This window comes from Monodon monoceros, unplaced genomic scaffold, assembly GCF_005190385.1.
Source record: "Monodon monoceros isolate NGI ecotype Baffin Bay Population unplaced genomic scaffold, NGI_Narwhal_1 Super_Scaffold_21, whole genome shotgun sequence".
NCBI classification, from domain to species: domain Eukaryota; kingdom Metazoa; phylum Chordata; class Mammalia; order Artiodactyla; family Monodontidae; genus Monodon; species Monodon monoceros.
Window position 1 is genome coordinate 13,384,343 of NW_021703778.1, and position 20,719 is coordinate 13,405,061.

A 20,719-nucleotide genomic window follows, 5' to 3' on the forward strand; every position below is an offset into this window, starting at 1 on the left:
GATCTTCCCGGACTGGGGCACGAACCCGTGTCCCCTGCATCGGCAGGTGGACTCTCAACCACTGCGCCACCAGGGAAGCCCTGTCTAGTATAATTTTGATTTTTCACCTATCACTTCTCAAATTACTAAGTAAACAGTTGTTTTGCATAAAATTGGAAATAAGATGAAACAGTAAAGTAGGAGAAAGGGTTAAGGTAAATGTGGAAATAGCCACTGTGTACATCAGATCTTCTGTTAACGAATAGCTAGGCAGAGTTGTACAGACTGAATTACTAGTTCTGTCTCTCCTCTGTTTACATGTCCACTTTTTTCCTTAGTATGACCTTCCTACTACCTCTAATGAAGAGTTCAGCCTAAAAGAACTCTCTCACCGTCAGCTTGCATTCTTATTCCTGTTAATTCAAAGAATCCCCCTCAACTTTTATTAGCAATGATATTTATGCATCATCAGGATTTATAACATTTACAGCCAGATACTTGCAGCTTCCCACAATCACCCTACAGACTTACTCTTACGTCTATCCTCTCCTTCTTCCTGAAGGCCAGTTTTTCTCTCACAATTTGGATTCTATCCCCACCTGCTCTGAAACAGTGTCAGTAATCCTGTGTATCACTTATATTTAAATTCTCCTGTCAGCTGGATCCTTCTTATCAGTGTCAAAAAGGAAAGAAAACCTTTCTCAATCCCACATCTCCTTTTAGCAGTCAGATTTCTTGAAAATCTGTCCTCATTTCCTCACTTCCCACCCATTCCTTACTGCTCTCTAGTTTGGCATCTGTACCCATTACTCTATCAAAACAGCTCTTCCCAAGGTCGTTGGTGATCTTCAAAATAGCAAATCCAGTCAGTATGTTTCAGTGCTTATTTTACCTAACAGTAGCAATATTGATACTGCTGACCATTCTTTTATTCTTGGAATAAAAGAAAACCCTTCTGATTTTCTACCTAACTTTGGTTCTCTGTTATTTATTTAGATTCTTCAGACTCATTTAGGCCTTCATGTCTTACCACTCCGTACTTTTTTCTTTAAGCAGTCTTATTTGTGCCTGTGTTCGATTTTTCTTCATGTACCAATAGCTCCTAAATCTATATGTCTAGCACAAACTACTTCTTTGAGCTTCAAACCTGTATATTCAGATGCTTAATCGACAGTTCCACTTGACTACTTCAAAGGCATCTCCTGCTTGGTAAACTCATGATCTTCTCTGCCCTTCTAATCTTACTCTTACAGTATTCCCTATCTCCACCAATGGCACCAGTATCCTTACTTGTGCAAGTCTGACACTACAAGTCACCTGTCATTTACATCCCTCCCCCAATCTAAATTATCAACAGAAGTTCTCTTAATAACATTTCTTAAAGACTTTTAATTCTCTCTCCCCAAAGATTACCTAAGATAAACTCATTGCTACTTTTCTACAATACTGAATTCTGTCTCCCCTGTGATTATCCTAGACTTTTCCAATATCTCTTAATTGGACTGTGCTATGATTGCTACAGTTAGGAAGCTGTCGTGATCAGGGAACTGTCATGATCAGTTAGCCACTGCAACTGCTGCACTATACCTGTTCCACCCAAAGGAGTGTCTGGCAGCCATGAAGCTAGTGGTTGCAACAGGACTTCTTATACTATCACAGAAAAACCTATGACCTTGTTTGGCAGCAGAAGTGGTCTTTGCCTCAGTTTTGCATACTAGATCAGAGTGCGTCTAACTTCTTTAGTATGGGAAGATGCTCTAGAAATTCATTGTTGAACATAGTAGCCGCTAACCACATGTGGCTATTTAAATTTAACTGAATTAAAATTAAATGAAATTTAAATTCAGTTCTTTAGTCATGCTTCGCACATCTCAAGTGCTCAGTGGCTACATGTGCAGGTCTGGAACATTTCTATCATTGTGCAAAATTCTTTTTAGACAATGCTGGATTAGAAAGAAGGTGAACTGAATATCCACTTTATATACCAGAGGAGCCATGATATTTGAAGCAACATATACTTTGAACAGAGTCCCATAGAAGGGCCAAGAATAGGTTGCTTGGACTAGGATCAGGGGAGTGTTTGTACACCTGACAAATTACATAAGGAAGCTGAAGGAACGAAAATAATTGAGGTTTACCATTAGATTTTTGGCTGTGGCTACTGAGTAGATAGTGGTGCCATTTACCTAAAAGGAAAAACTGGGAAAGGAGGAAGAACTGTATTATTATTGGGAGAACTGTATTATTTATGCTTTCTAGTGGGAACTTATAAAAACATAAATTGAAAGAACTGGTCTCTGTCTTCGGGGATTTACAATCCATACTATGAATAATTTAGAAATTTACCCTGACAGTCCTTGAAGAAAAGGAAAAATGTAGTGGACTGTTACACGTCTTTATTTGGAGATAAAGGTTTCACCCTAAAAAAGTGAGTTAATTTCAGAGATCCAAAGAAAAGCATTCATTATCATTCCATTGCATTTCCTGGTTTGCACATTTATTTTACAAATTTATCAGCTTTCTTAAATGCTGTAAGAATTTATATATTAAAATTAGAGGATGATATGAGAAAACAAACCTTCTATGTAGTAAATACAGTGGATTGGTTTCAACATTTATTCCTTCCTTCTGGTGTGCTTTACTGCACAAAGTGTGGAAAGTGAGTAACTATGTTTCTCAGACTCACTTGCAGTTAAGTGTTCTGGATATAATATAGCTTTGACCAATTAGACATACTTTGGTAAATTTTGGAAGGTGGAAATCAGATGGAGGCTGTGCTTCTGCTGCTTTTACATTTCTGTTAGTAGGCATGGGTGCCTATCTGTTTTTCCTTTGGTGTGGCATGGATTTGAAATCATGAAATCGCTTTCATTGACTGTAGCCACCTTCTCACTTACCATGTCAGAGTGGAAGCATACCAGTGGGAAAATGGACAAACCATTTAGCAGTAGCAGTCAGTTGACTGTTCTCTAAGAGGTCCAGCTGTGAGCCTTGGGGACTATTCCCTGGGCTGACATTCAGGAGTTGGGGCTTCTGTCATTGGGAAGACGACTACCAGGGACAAGACATAGTCTGCAAGAAACACAGCAGAAAAAAGCCCTGTAAGGGGAACTGGTGCTCTGCTCTTAACAACCAATCTGTCGGGCTTCCCTGGTGGCGCAGTGGTTGGGAGTCTGCCTGCCGATGCAGGGTACACGGGTTCGTGCCCCGGTCCGGGAAGATCCCACATGCCGCGGAGCGGCTGGGCCCGTGAGCCATGGCTGCTGAGCCTGCGCGTCCGGAGCCTGTGCTCCGCAACGGGAGAGGCCACAACAGTGAGAGGCCTGCGTACCGCAAAAAAAAAAAAAAAAAAAAAAAAAAAAATCTGTCTCTGAAAGGGAGTAAATGCAAAACTGATTAGGTGAAGGACAGATTTTGAAAGTTCCCAGTACCATATCTAGAACTTGTCTTGGCTGAGCTTTCAGATGAGATCGTTTGGCTCTGCTATTGGACAGTACAGGAGGCGGGGTCAGCGGAAAGGCAAGTAAAGTTGATATGTGAGAATATTCAAGATACAGAAACTGAGGTTTTAAGTGACCATCAAGGCACTCTGTGTCTGGTACGTTTTATTCACTTTCCCAAAGAACCAGCTTTTTTTCCTTTTCGGTTTCATTACTTTCACCTTTTATGTTTTTTTGTTCTTCCTATTTTCTTTTGTGTATTTTGTTGTTCTTTTTCTACTTTCTTAGGCTGGGCACTTCATTCATTTTTGGATTGTCTTGTTAAAAGAGTATTTAAAGCTACAAGTATTATCCTCTCAGTAGAGCTTCAGCTGTCATAGGTTTTGATACCAAATATTTTCCTTTTCATTAATTTCTAGGTAATATGTAATTTCAACTTTTATTTCTGCCTTGCTAAATTTTTTTAAAAATATACATTTGGCTCTGTCTCTCAAATCTCTTTAATATAGAACTGTCCATCCTGCTTTGTGCCCCTGCCATTGACTTCCCTTTCAAGATAAATTAGTTACAAAATATAGTCTAAGATAACTAATCTGGTTACCAGAAATGATGATTTTGTTTTGTGAATAGTTGATTTGATGTTCCTGGCAGCTCAGTCCCCCAGTAATTAGATATCAGAAGCAGCTGTCTCTTGAGGCTGCAGTATTTTGTTTATCTACATTTTGGAGAAGGCTTGCATTTTTAATCTTATGGGGAGGGCAGAGGTGTGTTCAACTTAAATAAACATGTTATTAATCCAAATTTATTTCGATGCAAGTTAAAAATAAGAGGATAGAATGCATTCCTCTTTTACTGTACTGGAAATTATCTGATTTGTCAACAAATTATTCTTACCAACCTTGACTCTCAAAAAATAATAAGATGTATGTTCTATATGAGCATCAATAACCGGATTTTGATATAAACTAGCCCTTTATTGGTTCCTATATATAGTTTAAGGCTAAGAAAAGTGAACTAAAGCTGTCATCTTACATAAATTTTAGTAGTTTTCTCCAAAGGCAATTGACTTTTAACAGTGATCTCCAGTGGAAGAACCCAAAGCTTCTCCCTGCTTCTTTTGTAGCAGGTCAACCATAGAAGCCCAGACTTAAAATTTATTATGAAGTAAATGACTTTATTATTTATTTATTATTGCCATGAAAAATCATTTGAAAAACATTTTCCTTTTTCAGTTTATTTTGATTTTTTTTCCAATTTATTTTGAATTTTCTGTGAACCTGGGTAAAATCCCATAGTCCTGAAGTTATGGTGAGCACAAGTTTCCTCTCTTATCCTCCTGGTCCTTAAATGCCTCCTTAAATGCCTCTATTATTTAGTTCTTCTAGTGGTAAATGCACTTGTATCCAGGCACATAGTTTTTTGTTTATTTTTTGTTGTTGTTGGCTTTTTTGGGGGGTGGAGGGTGGGAGTGGACTATAAATTTAAGTGCAAAGACCCGAGTAAAGAGGATGATGTCATTATCAAGAGTTCAGCTTGAGCTTTTTACTCAGTAATATCAGATGAGAAAATGACCCAAGGACTTAGAAAGATTGCATGGAATTACTAAGTTTGAGGCAGTTGACCTTGGGTAATAACATTGCAGAAATTAAGATACCCAGATGTCAACCAGAGTTTGAAGTTCTTCAACTATGTGCCTAAATATATAGTTTGGATAACTACAGTCTTCCCTTTTTACTGAATCTGATATATGTTCTTCTCTTGGATTTAATATTCTTGAGTTTTTTCAAGGCAATAGTAAGTTTTATTAAGAACAGTTTACTGAAGATTGGTTCAAGATGATGGAGTAGAAGGACGTGCTCTCATTCCCTCTTGCGAGAACACTGGAATCACAACTAACTGCTGAACAGTCATTGAGAGGAAGACACTGGAACTCACCAAGAAAGATACTCCACGTCCAAAGACAAAGGAGAAGCCACAGTGAGATGGTAGGAGGGGCGCAATAACAATAAAATCAAATCCCATAACTGCTGGGTGGGTGACCCACAAACTGGAGAACACTTAAAGCACAGAAGTCCACCCACTGGAGTGAAGGTTCTGAGCCCCACATCAGGCTTCAGAACCTGTGGGTCCGGCAACGGGAGGAGGAATTCCTAGAGAATAAGACTTTGAAGGCTAGTGGGACTTGATTGCAGGACTTCGACAGGACTGGGGGAAACAGAGACTCCACTCTTGGAGGGCACACACAAAGTAGTGTGTGCATGGGGACCCAGGGGAAGGAGCAGTGACCCCATAGAGACTGAACCAGACCTACCTGGTAGTGTTGGGGGGTCTCCTGCAGAGGCAGGGGTGGCTGTGTCTCACCGTGAGGACAAGGACACTGGCAGCAGAAGTTCTGGGAAGTACTCCTTGGCGTGAGCCCTCCCAGAGTCCGCCATTAGCCCCACCAAAGAGCCCAGGTAGGCTCCAGTGTTGGGTCGCCTCAGGCCAAACAACCAACAGAGGTGGGACACAGCCCCACCCATTAGCAGGCAAGTGGATTAAAGTTTTACTGAGCTCTGCCCACCAGAGCAACAGCCAGCTCTACCCACCATCAGTCCCTCCCGTCAGGAAACTTGCACAAGCCTCTTAAATAGCCTCACCCACCAGAGGGCAGACAGCAGAAGCAAGAAGAACTACAATCCTGCAGCCTGTGGAACAAAAACCACATTCATAGAAAGATAGACAAGATGAAAAGGCAGAGCGCTATGTACCAGATGAAGGAACAATATAAAACCCCAGAAAAACAACTAAGTGAAGTGGAGATAGGCCACCTTCCAGAAAAAGAATTGAGAATAATGATACTGAAGATGATCCAGGACCTCTGAAAAAGAATGGAGGCAAAGATCGAGAAGATGCAGGAAATGTTTAACAAAGACCTAGAAGAATTAAAGAACAAACAAACAGAGATGAACAATACAATAATTGAACTGAAAAATACACTAGAAGGAATCAATAGCAGAAAAACTGAGGCAGAAGAATGGATAAGTGACCTGGAAGACAGAATGGTGGAATTCACTGCTGTGGAGAGAATAAAGAAAAAGGAATGAAAAGAAATGAAGACGCCTAAGAGACCTCTGGGACAACATTAAACGCAGCAACATACGCATTATAGGGGTCCCAGAAGGAGAAGAGAGAGAGAAAGGACCTGAGAAAATATTTGAAGAGATTATAGTCGAAAACTTCCCTAACATGGGAAAGGAAATAGCCACCCAAGTCCAGGAAATGCAGAGAGTCCCAGGCAGGATAAACCCAAGGAGAAACACGCCGAGACACATAGTAATCAAATTGGCAAAAATTAAAGACAAAGAAAAATTCTTGAAAGCAAGGGAAAAACGACCAATAATGTACAAGGGAACTCCCATGAGGTTAACAGCTGATTTCTCAGCAGAAACTCTACAAGCCAGAAGGGAGTGGCATGATATACTTAAAGTGATGAAAGGGAAAAACCTACAACCAAGATTACTCTACCCAGCAAGGATCTCATTCAGATTCAATGGAGAAATCATAAGCTTTACAGACAAGCAAGAGCTAAGAGAATTCAGCACCACCAAAACAGCTCTACAACAAATGCTAAAGGAACTTTTCTAAGTGGGAAACACAAGAGAAGAAAAGGACCTACAAAAACAAACCCAAAATGATTAAGAAAAGGGTAATAGGAATATACATATTGATAATTACCTTAAATGTGAATGGATTAAATGCTCCAACCAAAAGACACAGGCTTGCTGAATGGATACAAAAGCAAGACCCATATATATGCCATCCATTTCAGACCTAGGGACACATACAGACTGAAAGTAAGGGGTTGGAAAAAGGTATTCCATTCAAATGGTAATCAAAAGAAAGCTGGAGTAGCAATACTCATATCAGATAAAATAGACTTTAAAATAAAGAATGTTACAAGAGACAAGGAAGGACACTACATAATGATCAAGGGATCAATCTAAGAAGAAGATATAACGATTATAAATATATATGCACCCAACATAGGAGCACCTCAGTATAGAAGGCAACTGCTAACAGCTATAAAAGAGGTAATCGACAGTGACACACTAATAGTGGGGGACTTTTTTTTTTTTTTTTTTTTTTTTGCGGTACATGGGCCTCTCACTGTTGTGGCCTCTCCCGTTGTGGAGCACAGGCTCCAGACGCGCAGGCTCAACGGCCATGGCTCACCGGCCCAGCCACTCCGCTGCATGTGGGATCTTCCTGAACTGGGGCACAAACCTGTGTCCCCTGCATCGGCAGGTGGACTCTCAACCACTGCACCACCAGGGAAACCCTGGTGGAGGACTTTTAACACCTCAGTTACACCAGTGGACAGATCATCCAAGCAGAAAATTAATAAGGAAACAGAAGCTTTAAATGACACAATAGACCAGATAGATGTAATTGATATTTATAGGACATTCCGTCCAAAAACAGCAGATTACACTTTCTTCTCAAGTGTGCACAGAACATTCTCCAGGATAGATCACATCTTGGGTCACATATCAAGCCTCAGTAAATTTAAGAAAAGTGAAATCATATCAAGCATCTTTTCTGACCACAACACTATGAGATTAGAAATGAATTACAGGGAAAAAAACATAAAATACACAAACACATGGAGGCTAAACAATACGTTACTAAATAACCAAGCGATCACTGAAGAAATCAAAGAGGATAAAGATGTAAAAAAAAATAAAAAGAAGAAATCAAAGAGGAAATCAAAAAATACCTAGAGACAAATGACAATGAAAACACGACGATCCAAAACCTATGGGATGCACCAAAAGCAGTTCTAAGAGGGAAGTTTATAGCTATACAAGCCTACCTCAAGAAACAAGAAACATCTCAAATAAACAATCTAACCTTACACCTAAAGGAACCAGAGAAAGAAGAACAAACAAAACCCAAAGTTCGCAGAAGGAAAGAAATCTTACAGATCAGAGCAGAAATAAATGAGGTAGAAACAAAGAAAACAGTAGCAAAGATCAATAAAACTAAAAGCTGGTGCTTTGAGAAGATAAACAAAATTCATAAACCGTTAGCCAGACTCATCAAGAAAAAGAGGGAGAGGACTCAAATCAATAAAATTAGAAATGAAAAAGGAGAAGTTACAACAGACACCGCAGAAATACAAAGCATCCTAAGAGACTACTACAAGCAACTCTATGCCAATAGAATGGACAACCTGGAAGAAATGGACAAATTCTTAGAAAGGTATAACCTTCCAAGACTGAACCAGGAAGAAATAGAAAATATGAACAGACCAATCACAAGTAATGAAATTGAAACTGTGATTACAAATCTTCCAACAAACAAAAGTCCAGGACCAGATGGCTTCATGAGTGAATTCTGTCAAACATTCAGAGAAGGGCCAACACCCATCCTTCTCAAACTCTTCCAAAAAGTTGCAGAGGAAGGAACACTCCCAAACTCATTCTATGAATCCACCATCATCCTGATACCAAAACTAGACAGAGATACTACAAAAAAGAAAATTACAGACCAGTATCACTGATGAATATAGATGCAAAAATCCTCAACAAAATACTAGCAAACAGAATCCAACAACACATTAAAAGGGTCATACACCATGATCAAGTGGGATTTGTCCCAGGGATGCAAGGATTCTTCAGTGTACGCAAATCAATCAATGTGATACACCATATTAACAAATTGAAGGAGAAAAACCATATGATCATCTCAATAGATGCAGAAAAAGCCTTTGACAAAATTCAACACCCATTTATGATAAAAACTCTCCAGAAAGTGGGCACAGAGGGAACCTATCTCAACATAATAAAGGCCATATATGACAAACCCACAGCAAACATCATTCTCAATGGTGAAAAACTGAAAGCATTTCCTCTAAGATCAGGAACAAGACAAGGATGTCCACCCTCACCACTATTCAACATAGTTTTGGAAGTCCTAGCCATGGCAATCAGAGAAGAAAAAGAAATAAAAGGAATACAAATTGGAAAAGAAGAAGTAAAAGTGTCACTGTTTGCAGATGACATGATACTATACATAGAGGATCCGAAAGATGCCACCAGAAAACTACTAGAGCTAATCAATGAATTTGGTAAAGTTGCAGGATACAAAATTAATGCACAGAAATCTGTGGCGTTCCTATACACTAATGATGAAAAATCTGAAAGTGAAATTAAGAAAACACTCCCATTTACAATTGCAACAAAAAGAATAAAATACCTAGGAATAAACCTACCTAGGGAGACAAAAGACCTGTATGCAGAAAACTATAAGACACTGATGAAAGAAATTAAAGATGATACAAATAGGTGGAGAGATGTACCATGTTCTTGGATTGGAAGAGTCAACATTGTGAAAATGACTCTACTACCCAAAGCAATCTACAGATTCAATGCAATCCCTATCAAACTACCACTGACATTTTTCACATAACTAGAGCAAAGAATTTCACAATTTGTATGGAAACACAAAAGACCCCAAATAGCCAAAGCAATCTTGAGAACGAAAAACAAAGCTGGAGGAATCAGGCTCCTGGACTCCAGACTATAAGCTACAGTAATCAAGACAGTATGGTACTGGCACAAAAACAGAACTGTAGATCAATGGAACAGGATAGAAAGCCCAGAGATAAACCCACGCACATATGGTCAACTAATCTATGACAAAGGAGGCAAGGATATACAATGGAGAAATGACAGTCTCTTCAATAAGTGGTGCTGGGAAAACTGGGCATTTACATGTTAAAGAATGAAATTAGAACACTCCTTAACACCATACAAAAAATAAACTCAAAATGGATTCGAGACCTAAATGTAAGACCGAACCCTATAAATCTCTTACAGGAAAACATAGGCAGAACACTCTATGACATAAATCACAGCAAGATGTTTTTTGATCCACCTCCTACAGTAATGGAAATCAAAACAAAAATAAACAAATGCGACCTAATGAAACTTAAAAGCTTTTGCACAGCAAAGGAAACCATAAACAGGACGAAATGACAACCCTCAGAATGGGAGAAAATATTTGCAAACGAATCAACGGACAAAGGAGTAATCTCCAAAATATATAAACAGCTCATGCAGCTCAATATTAAACAAACAACCCAATCCAAAAATGGGCAGAAGACCTAAACAGACATTTCTCCAAAGAAGACTTACAGATGGCCAAGAAGGACATGAAAAGATGCTCAACATCACTAATTATTAGAGAAATGCAAATCAAAACTACAATGAGGTATCACCTCACACCTGTTAGAATGGGCATCATCAGAAAATCTACAAGCAACAAATGCTGGAGAGGGTGTGGAGAGAAGGGAACCCTCTTGCACCGTTAGTGGGAATGTAAATTGATACAGGCACTGTGGGGAACAGTATTGAGGTTCCTTAAAAAACTAAAAATAGGGCTTCCCTGGTGGCGCAGTGGTTGAGAGTCTGCCTGCCGATGCAGGGGACACGGGTTCGTGCCCCGGTCCAGGAAGATCCCACATGCTGCAGAGCGGCTGCGCCCGTGAGCCATGGCCACTGAGGCTGCGCGTCCGGAGCCTGTGCTCCACAACGGGAGAGGCCACAACAGTGAGAGGCCCACGTACCGAAAAAAAAAAAAAAAAAAACTAAAAATAGAATTACCATATGACCCAGCAATCCCACTACTGGGAATATACCCAGGGAATACCATAATTCAAAAAGATACATGCACCCCAGTGTTCATTGCAGCACTATTTACAGTAGCCAGGTTACGGAAGCAACCTAAATGCCCATCGACAGACAAATGGATAAAGAAGTTGTGGTACATATATACAGTGGAATATTACTCAGCCATAAAAAGGAACGAAATTGGGTCATTTGTTGAGACGTGGATGGATCTAGAGACTGTCATACAGAGTGAAGTAAGTCAGAAAGAGAAAAACAAATATCATATATTAACGCATATATGTGGAATCTAGAAAAATGGTACAGATGAACCGGTTTGCAGGGCAGAAATTGAGACACAGATGTAGAGAACAAATGTATGGACACTAAGGGGGGAAGCAGTGGGGGGTGCGGGTGGTGGTGTGCTGAACTGGGCGATTGGGATTGACATGTATACACTGATGTGTGTAAAATGGGTGAATAATAAGAACCTGCTGTTTAAAAAAATAAAATTAAATTCAAAAAAAAAAAAACAGTTTACTTTTGTCAGATTCTGTATAAGGTCTTCTCATTTTTGTTTTGTTAACCTCCTGGCAGACCTAAAGATACGTGGGTCTCAAATTTGCAAAGACACTGTAAATAGAATGAGTTTAAGATTATTGGTAATCCACTGATATAAATCAGGGGTCAACAAACTACACTCCATGGGCCAAAACCAGGCACTAACTGTTGTTGAAAATAAAATTTCACTGGATCACCACCACACCCATTTGTTTATGTGTCGTCTGTGGCTGCTTTCTCACTACAATGGCCGAGCTGAATAATTGCAGCAGAGACTTTTTTGCCTGCAAAGCCTCCAGTATTTACTACCTGGCCCTTTACAGAAAATGTTTGCCAATCCCTGATATAAAGTAAAATAAGAAACCCCTCTTGGATCACCTAAGACAGAATTTTCACTGTTGTTACCTTGCAAAGCTTTTATGAGGATAGATTGGGTTTATTTTGTTCACTACTGTGTCCTCAATGGTGGTGCGTAGTAGGTACTCAATAAATATTGTCAAATCAATAAATAAAAACCATCCAAATTAATTTTACTCCTCAATTCCTTAGTACTCACAGTCTGAAGCACAAATCCAAATAAACTGCAAGTCAGGTTTGGTAAGTGTTAAAATGAAAGAGAAATAGTGACTTTCTAGCCTACATATTATAACAGTTTTCATTTACTCAGCACTACTATGTGCCAGTTGCTATAATAAGCACATTATGTACATATATGTATGTGTGTATATATATTTACATACATGTATATATATTTAGGTGTTGTAACATTATTATTTCCATTTTATAGATGAGAACTTGAAACTTAGAGTAGGTAAATCGTCCAAAATCACATAGCTGGTAAGTGGCTTAGTTATTTTCAAGCCCATTTTCATCCTAAGCATCATAGTAAGTGGAAAGGGGCTAACTCTAATATAATCTAGAATACGAGTAAAATTTCTCAGAGATTTGTCCCACATCTAGCATCCTTATCAGATCTGTTCAAAAGTAAATTAGATAAGAATTTGTTCATTTAGATTAATTTACCTACCTCTAGAGGAGTGTTCACTGGGAACAATCCACACATTTTTTTTTTTTTTTTCGCGGTACGCGGGCCTCTCACTGTTGTGGCTTCTCCCGTTGCGGAGCACAGGCTCGAGACGCGCAGGCTCAGCGGCCATGGCTCACGGGTCCAGCCACTCCGCGGCATGTGGGATCTTCCCGGACCCGGGCATGAACCCACGTCCCCTGCATCGGCAGGCGGACTCTCAACCACGGTGCCACCAGGGAAGCCCAATCCATACATTTAAAACATGTCTGGGTTGAGCTGTATCAGGCTACTACTAATCCTGCTTTTCAGACTCCCAGAGATAGCTGGCTCCATTTTGATGTATATAGCTTAATTTACATTAGAGGATAATCAAGGAGTGGCCATAGGATATGCAGAAAATAGTCGTTAATTCTAGAAGAGGTAGCATGGGAGGTGAGACTAAATTTCTGTCAGGAAATTTCTGCTATGTAGTATCTATGTAACATTTTGGCAGATTACTAAGCCTTAGTTTAAGCCCCAGTTTCCTCATTAAAATAAAGATAATAATTATACCTATCACCAAGGGTTGTAAAAATCAAGGGAATTAACATATATTGTGGCTAGAATGGTGCCTAGCACATAGCGTGCAATAAAGATAATTCTGCATTGTTTCAATTTTTAAAAATTGAGATAGTCATGAAACGTAAAATTCACCATTTTAAGTGTACAATTCCATGATCTCTAGTGTATTCACAGTGTTGTTCAGCCATCATCTAATTCCAGGACATTTTCCGCACCCCGAAAAGAAGCTCTGTGTGTATTAAGCAGTCACTCCTCATTCCCCTCTCTCCCTAGCCCCTGGGCACTACTGATTTGCTTTCAGTATCAATAGATTTGTCCACAAAGGACAAATGGACAGTTAAAGTGGAATCATGAAATACATGGCTTTCTGTGTCTGCTTTTCTCATTTAGCATCGGGTTTTCAAGATTCATTCATGTTGTAGCATATATCAGTACTTCATTCCTTTTATGTCTGAGTAATATTCATTGTATTGATACACCTATACCACATTTTGTTTATCCATTCATCAGTTAGTGGACGTTGGTGTTTCTACTTTTTGGCTATTGTGAATAGTATTGCTGTGGACATTTGCTTACAAGCTTTTGTTTGAACACCAGTTTTCATTCTTTTCAGTAAATACCTAGGAATATAATTAAAAGGTTATATGGTAACTCTATGTTTATTTTTTTAAGGAACCACCAAACTTGCACAGTGGCTGCAAAGTTTTAAATTCTGATTAAGTACAATTTGTATATTTTTTCTTTTGTTGCCTGTTCTTTTAATATCATAGCTAAGAATCCATTGTAAAAATCCAAGGTCGTATAGATTTACCTCTGTGTTTTCTTCTAAGAGTCTTATAGTTTTAGCTCTTATTTTTGGGACTTTGATTTATTTCAAGTTAGTTTTTTTATATCATGTGAGAAAAGGGTCCAACTTCTTTCTTTTTTTTTTTTTGCATATGGATATCCAGTTATCTCAACATCATTTGTTGAAAAGACTGTTCTTTCTGTATTGAATGATGTTGGCACCCTTGTTGAAAATCAATTTGACCATAGATGAATAGGTTTATTTTTGGATTCTGAATCCTTATATTGAGCTGTATGTCTATCCATATGTCATGACCACACTGTCTTGATGACTATAGCTTTGCAGTAAGTTTTGAAATCAGGACATATGAATCTTCCTACTTTGTTTTCAGGGTATTGTAGCTATTCTGGGTCCCTGGCATTTCCCTATGAATTTTAGGATAAGCATGTAAATTTCTGCAAAATGCCAGGTGGGATTTTGATAGGGATTGCATTGACTCTGTGGATCAACTTGCAAATTATTGCCATTTTAATATTGTCTTCCAGTCCATGAACATAGATGCCTCTCCATTTATTAAGACCTTCTTTCATTTCTTTCAGCAGTGTTTTATAGTTCATAGTGTACAAATGTTACACTTCTTTTGTTAAACTTATTCCGAAGTATTTTATTCATTTTGATGCTATTGTCAAGGATTTGTTTTCTTAGTTTCATTTTTGGATTTTTAATTGCTAGTATGTAGAAATACAGCTGATCTTTATATATTGATCTTGTATCCTACAACTTAATACATTTACTTCTTAGCTCTAATACTAGTTCTGTGATGCTTTAGGATTTACCACGTATAGGATCATGTCATCTGTGAATACAGAGAGTATTAATTCTTCCATTCTAATTTGGATGCCTTTTATTTCTTTTTCTTGACTAATTGCTCAGGCCAGAACAGATATCCCTCTTACTACTGATCTTGGGTAAAAGGTTTCAGACTTCACCATTCAGGTAGGAAGTTACCTGTGGGTTTTTCTTAGATGCCCTTTATCAACTTGAGAAAGTTTCTTTCTAGTCCTAGTTGAGTGTTTTGTTATTAAATGGTGTTGGATATGCTTTTTCTGCATCAATTGAGATAGATGACTGTGGTTTTTTGTTCTTCATTTAATTAATATGATATATTGATTGGTTTTCATGCACTGAAACACCCTTGCATTCATGGGATAAATCTCACTTGGTCATGGTATGTATTGTTATATGCAGCTGGATGCAGTTTACTAGTTTGCTGAGGAGTTTTTGCACCTGTATTCATAAGGAATATTGATCTATAGTTTTCTTTCTTGAGGAGTTTTTCTGGTTTTGGTATCCTTCCTCCTATATGTTTTGGAAGAGTTTAAAGAGGACTGTGATTTCTTCAAATGTTTGACAGAATTCAGTAGTGAAAGTCATCCAGTTTTGAGGTTTCGGGCTTTTCTGTGTAGGACATTGGATTTTTTTTGTTTTTATTAACTGATCAATCTCTTTACTTGTTATAGGTCTATTCATTTTTTCTGTTTCTTCATGAGTCAGTTTGTGTGTTTCTAGAAATTTGTCTATTTCATCTGGGTTTCCTAATTGGCATACAGTTGTTCATAGTATTCTTAGTGTACTATTTGATTTTTGTTTCTTTTACAGTAGATCTTTATTTTCTTAGTGTTTGCCATGGAGATTACAACTAATGTTAATTTATAGTAATCTAGTTTGAATTAATAGCAAGTTAGTTTCAATCGTATAAAAAATTTGGCTCCTGTATAGCTGTGTTCCCCTTCCTTATATAGTTATTGTCACAGATTACATCTTTATACATGTATGCCCATAGACATAGATCTATATTATCATTTTATTTGAGACATAGACATTTATTATTTAAGACATTTAAGACATTTATTATTATTGTTTTAATAGTTGTCTTTTAAATCATATAAAAAAATTGGAGTTACTAACTAGAAATACATGAATATTGACTTTTATATTTATCTGTATAGTTATCTTTATCAGTGTTCTTTATTTCTTTGTATGAATTGAGTTACTCCCTGTTATTTTTTTTCTTTCAGCCTGAAGGACTCTCTGCAGCACTTTTTGTAGAGCAAGTCTACTAGAAATGAATTCTTATCTTTTGTTTAATTGGAATATCTTAATTTCTCTTTCTTTTTTGAGGAATAGCTTTGCTGGATATAGAATTCTTGCTTAACAGATTTTTTAAAGCACTTTGAATGTGTCATTGCATTAACTTCTGGCCACCATGGCTTCTGATGAGAAATTAGCTGTTAATGTTTTTGAGAATTCCTTGTACATAATGAATCACTCTGCTGTTCTCAGGATTCTCTGTGTCTTTGAACAGTTTGAGTGGAATGTTTCTAGGTGTGGATTTCTTTGTGTTTACCCTACTTAGGATTTGTTGAGATTTCTTGGATGTGTATATTCATGTCTTTTATCAAATTTTAGAAGTTTTCAGTCTTTTCTTTTCTTTGCCCTTTTCTCTATTCTCCTTCTTGGACTCTTATTAAATGTATGTTGGTATGTACTTGGTGGTGTCCCACAGATCTCTTAGGCTCTGTTCATTTTTCTTCATTTTTTTTCTTCTTTTTGCTCCTATTATTGGAAAATCTCAATTGACCTATCTTCAAGTTCATAGATTTTTTTCTTCTACCTGCTCAAATCTGCTTTTGAGCCCCTCTAGTGATTTTTTAAATTTCAGTTATTGTATTTTTCAAGTCCAGAATTTTTCTTTAGTTCCTTTAAAAATTTTATGTCTCTGTTGATATTCTCAAATTGGTGAGACATCATTCTTCTTTCTATTAGTTCTTTGTACATGCTCTTGAGCATATTTAAAACAGTTGATCTAAAGGCTTTCTCCAGTAAATCCAGTGTCTGGTCTTCATCAGGGACAATTTCTGTTAATTCCTTTTTTCTGTGTGTGTGGGCCATACTTCCTTGTTTCTTTGCATACTTCATAATTTTTAATGAGTACTGGACATTTTGAATATATAATGTGGTAATTAGGTTATTTTACCTCATCAGGGGTTTTTTTGTTTGTTTGTTTTTTGCTGCCTGTGGTTGGTGTTGTTTGTTTGTCTAGTGATTTTTCTGAACTAATTTTGTAAAGTGTATATTCTTTGCCATGTGTGGCCACTGACATCTGTTTGATTAGCTTAGGGGTCAGCTAATGATTCAGCAGAGATTTCCTTAAAGGTTTGGGACCAGAAACAAACAAACAAAAAAACCTCAAAATCTTTGGCAGTGGGTCCTGTGTATATGTTGGGGCATGCCTTCAACACTCAGCTAGGCAGTTTACAACTCACCCTTAGAGTTCACCTGCTGCTTGTATACAGCCTAAAGCTCAGCCAGAAATGCGAATTTAGGGCCGTCTCAGGTGTTTTTGAGCAGCTACTCTGCCTTGGGCACACACGTGTGGGTCTTCTGGTGGAAGCATTTCAAATCCCATATTCCCCAAAGCATCTCACTTCCCAGTTTTTCCTCCTAAGCTTTTTGTTGTGTCTATTGTTTACCCCAGCTGCCATCCCTTGCCTCATTTGGCACGTGCTGATAAATTTGCCATTAAATGTTTTTGACAAATGTCCTGAACAGTTGCCGCTCTGCACTGGGAGAGATCTGAGCTTAGTAAAATAAAGGTAAGCCCTTTACACAGTCTGTCAGGGAACCAAAAGACAGGCCAGAACAAGCAGCCACAGTTCTTGGAGGACAGAAAAGCCCACTTTGCTTACTCTAACACTAGGAACCCACACCAGTAACTCAGATTGGCATCTTCAGGACCCTTACTGCAAATTAGCTACCTTTTGCTTGACTAAGTGTTTGACTGATTGCTGGAATCCTTTGACTAGTTTGAAGAGTTCAGATTAAGTTGATTCTGACAGGTTTTGCCAGGTTATTTGCTGTTTCTCTTCAGGGACAGGCCCTTGGAGTTCCCTACTCTGCCACTTTCATTGATGTCTCATCACATTTTTTTCAATTTTGACAAACATATTATTTTCATAGGTTGTTGTTGTGGTTTTTTGAGTTTTTTTTTTTAATAAAGAATGACCAGGGACTTCCCTGGTGGTCCAGTGGTTAAGACTCTGCACTTCCAATGCAGGGGGCACGGGTTTGATCCCTGGTCAGGGAACTAAGATCCCACATGCTGTGTGGCACAGCCCCCCACCAAAAAAAAAAAAAAAAAACCAAAAAGAATGACCATATATCTCTTCTTTACAGAGGTCATCCAAGTATTATGATAATTCATGTCCAGCTTGCCAAAAAACCATATCACATTTAGAAGGAAAAGAATTCTGGCAGTTGAACCCTGTAGATCTCCTGATGTCAACAGTGTTAAAGATGGCCAGTTCACCCATAGTCCTATCAAAAATTTTTCTCTGAAAGCCAGAGAGATAAAACGTCTAATTTACTGTGTATGTGAGATGAATGTTCTAACAGTCAGGTCTCTAGTGGAAATACGACGTAAAATGTGCTGTAAAAGCCAACATATATCAGGATCTTTACCATTAAAACTGCAGTTGACCATATTCCATTGTAGTTATGGGGATGGTTTCCACATAGTTTATCAGCTCAGTAGGATTGTAGCAGTTGTTCTCACTGCCTTCCCAAAAGCTTTAGCCCTTGTGAAGTGGCTCAGATGAAATCTACTAACTGAATCTAAAGAATCAACATAGAGAGCTATGATTCTGATGCAATATTTTCTGGGTTTGAATTCTGTTTTCCTCTATTTGCCAGTAGTATGAACTTGAGCAAATTACTTCTTTTTGCCTCACTTACCTCATCAGTAAAATGGGCCTGCTAACAACTATACTTATCTTACAGCTTTGTTATGAGGATAAAATAAGTTAAGATTCATTAAGTAATTAACTAAAATTTAATACATACATAAGCTAGTTTGAGGTGCAACTTGTCTAGAGCATGTCTTTTAGATAGGAAGACCTCTGAGTTTTTCAGTTCTGTCCACTTAGCATGAAACTAATAAGTTCTTTCCACTTATTAGTAAAATAAACCTACTGGGCAGATTCTCAAGAGGAAAATAGGCAGTATTTCTGTGTAGCCTGAGAGGCCCATTTCTAAGTCAGGAGAGAACTGTCTGTATCTACAGCTGGATGCAAAACAAAAACATCAAGTTGGAGAACAGCATTGTATCGTGTGATGGTTTGGGGGACAAGGAGGATGGACCAAGATAGTGGGATATAAAGCTAAAAAGACTGGAAAAGACAGATGATGAAGGTTCTTGGGCATTACTGAAGGGTTTGAAATAGGAGAGCCATCTGGCCACATTCACCCTTACGGTATGTACTGCGGCAGAAGAATGGAGGATTGGGGTCAGCTTGCCAAGACTGGAAGGAGGGAAATGTCTTAGGTGACTGTTATGTAAGTCATAGATGTTCCATAATGAGCATGTATTAATTTTGTAACATAAGCAAATACATACACTCATATTTTGTAAGAAATCTACTTTTGGTATTTCTCTGTGATATAGTCCCAATTTTAAAAAATCTAAAATTAAAGTCCCAATTAGGGAATGAGAATTCATTTGACACTTGACCTCTTTGCTCAACAAAATCTCCATCACAGAGTTTCAGTAAATAATCATCCTTTTCTGCTACATGCTACCTATCATTTAAGTATAAGGAACACATCAATTCCATTGAGCAAATGAGAATGGAAATTATAACCATATTACCTGCGAAACTTACTCTACTAATTTTATAGCTCCTCAGCCCTCCACAAGTCAGAAAAATATTCACACCTAAGTTGAAACTTTAAAGTAGAGTGATTGCCTGGAGCAATAAGCCCCAGAAAATTGGTAATGAAAGTATTGGTTTATAAAAGAGAGCTTGACAGACTAATTGTAGTCTCACTTTGCCTCTTTCCACCTCTGTTTCTTTAACAGCTATTTAGTCCCAGGTACACAGACTTTTGTTATGTTTTGTTTTTTTAGTCATTTGAACTTTTTAGTACATCAGTTTTAGGAATTAATTGAACAAATACTCAGCTAAAAAACAAGATAAAATTTAATAAGCAACTTTATCCTCATTTTGCCCCACTATGAATGTTAGTTTTTGCAATAACTTTTAAATTTAGTGGAGATCAAGTTTTATACCCAACTTAACAGTGTGTTCTTTGTTATTGTCATATATTTTTTACTGGCCATGTAAAATGATGTTCTCTGAGTTTACACGTACACACGAGATTACATAAAATTCAACTTTAATATCCACTTAATCCAAAGTACTTTTCCTCAACTATTGTGACCTTTTAAAATATATTTAAACTATGTTAGTAATACATAAATAGTGGGCAAATTTATTTCTGCAAATCAGACTATGGAAACTGGACAGCATTGAAAATAACCTATAAAGTACTAACAAAAAAAGTTAAGGACAATATACATAACTACTTCTAATTATAATTATTTTGGGTAAATGCAAAGTTAACTGCCTTCAATTAGGCATACTTTTTGACATGTGAAATTGAGATTCCATAGGTTGTTGCTTCATGGTAAATTCAATATAAATAGCAATGAAGCAACCACATATGGTAAGCCTGGGCTTCAGACATTGGCTTTAGGATTCTCAGATAAATAAAGACCTTCCTTGAAGGCACACGGATGTATTAATTTTTAATTTGTTTCTTTTTGATCTCTTAATTACTGAAAAAGATTTATTGGTTAATTTTAGGAAGGCAA

General features: G+C 37.7%; 1 protein-coding gene across 2 annotated transcripts in view; it reads left to right on the forward strand.

The window, feature by feature from the left end:
• DNAJC1 (DnaJ heat shock protein family (Hsp40) member C1) overlaps nucleotides 1–20,719 on the forward strand; it is a 203,092-nt gene that overhangs the window by 54,539 nt on the left and 127,834 nt on the right. The gene's annotated exons all lie outside the window — the stretch shown is intronic.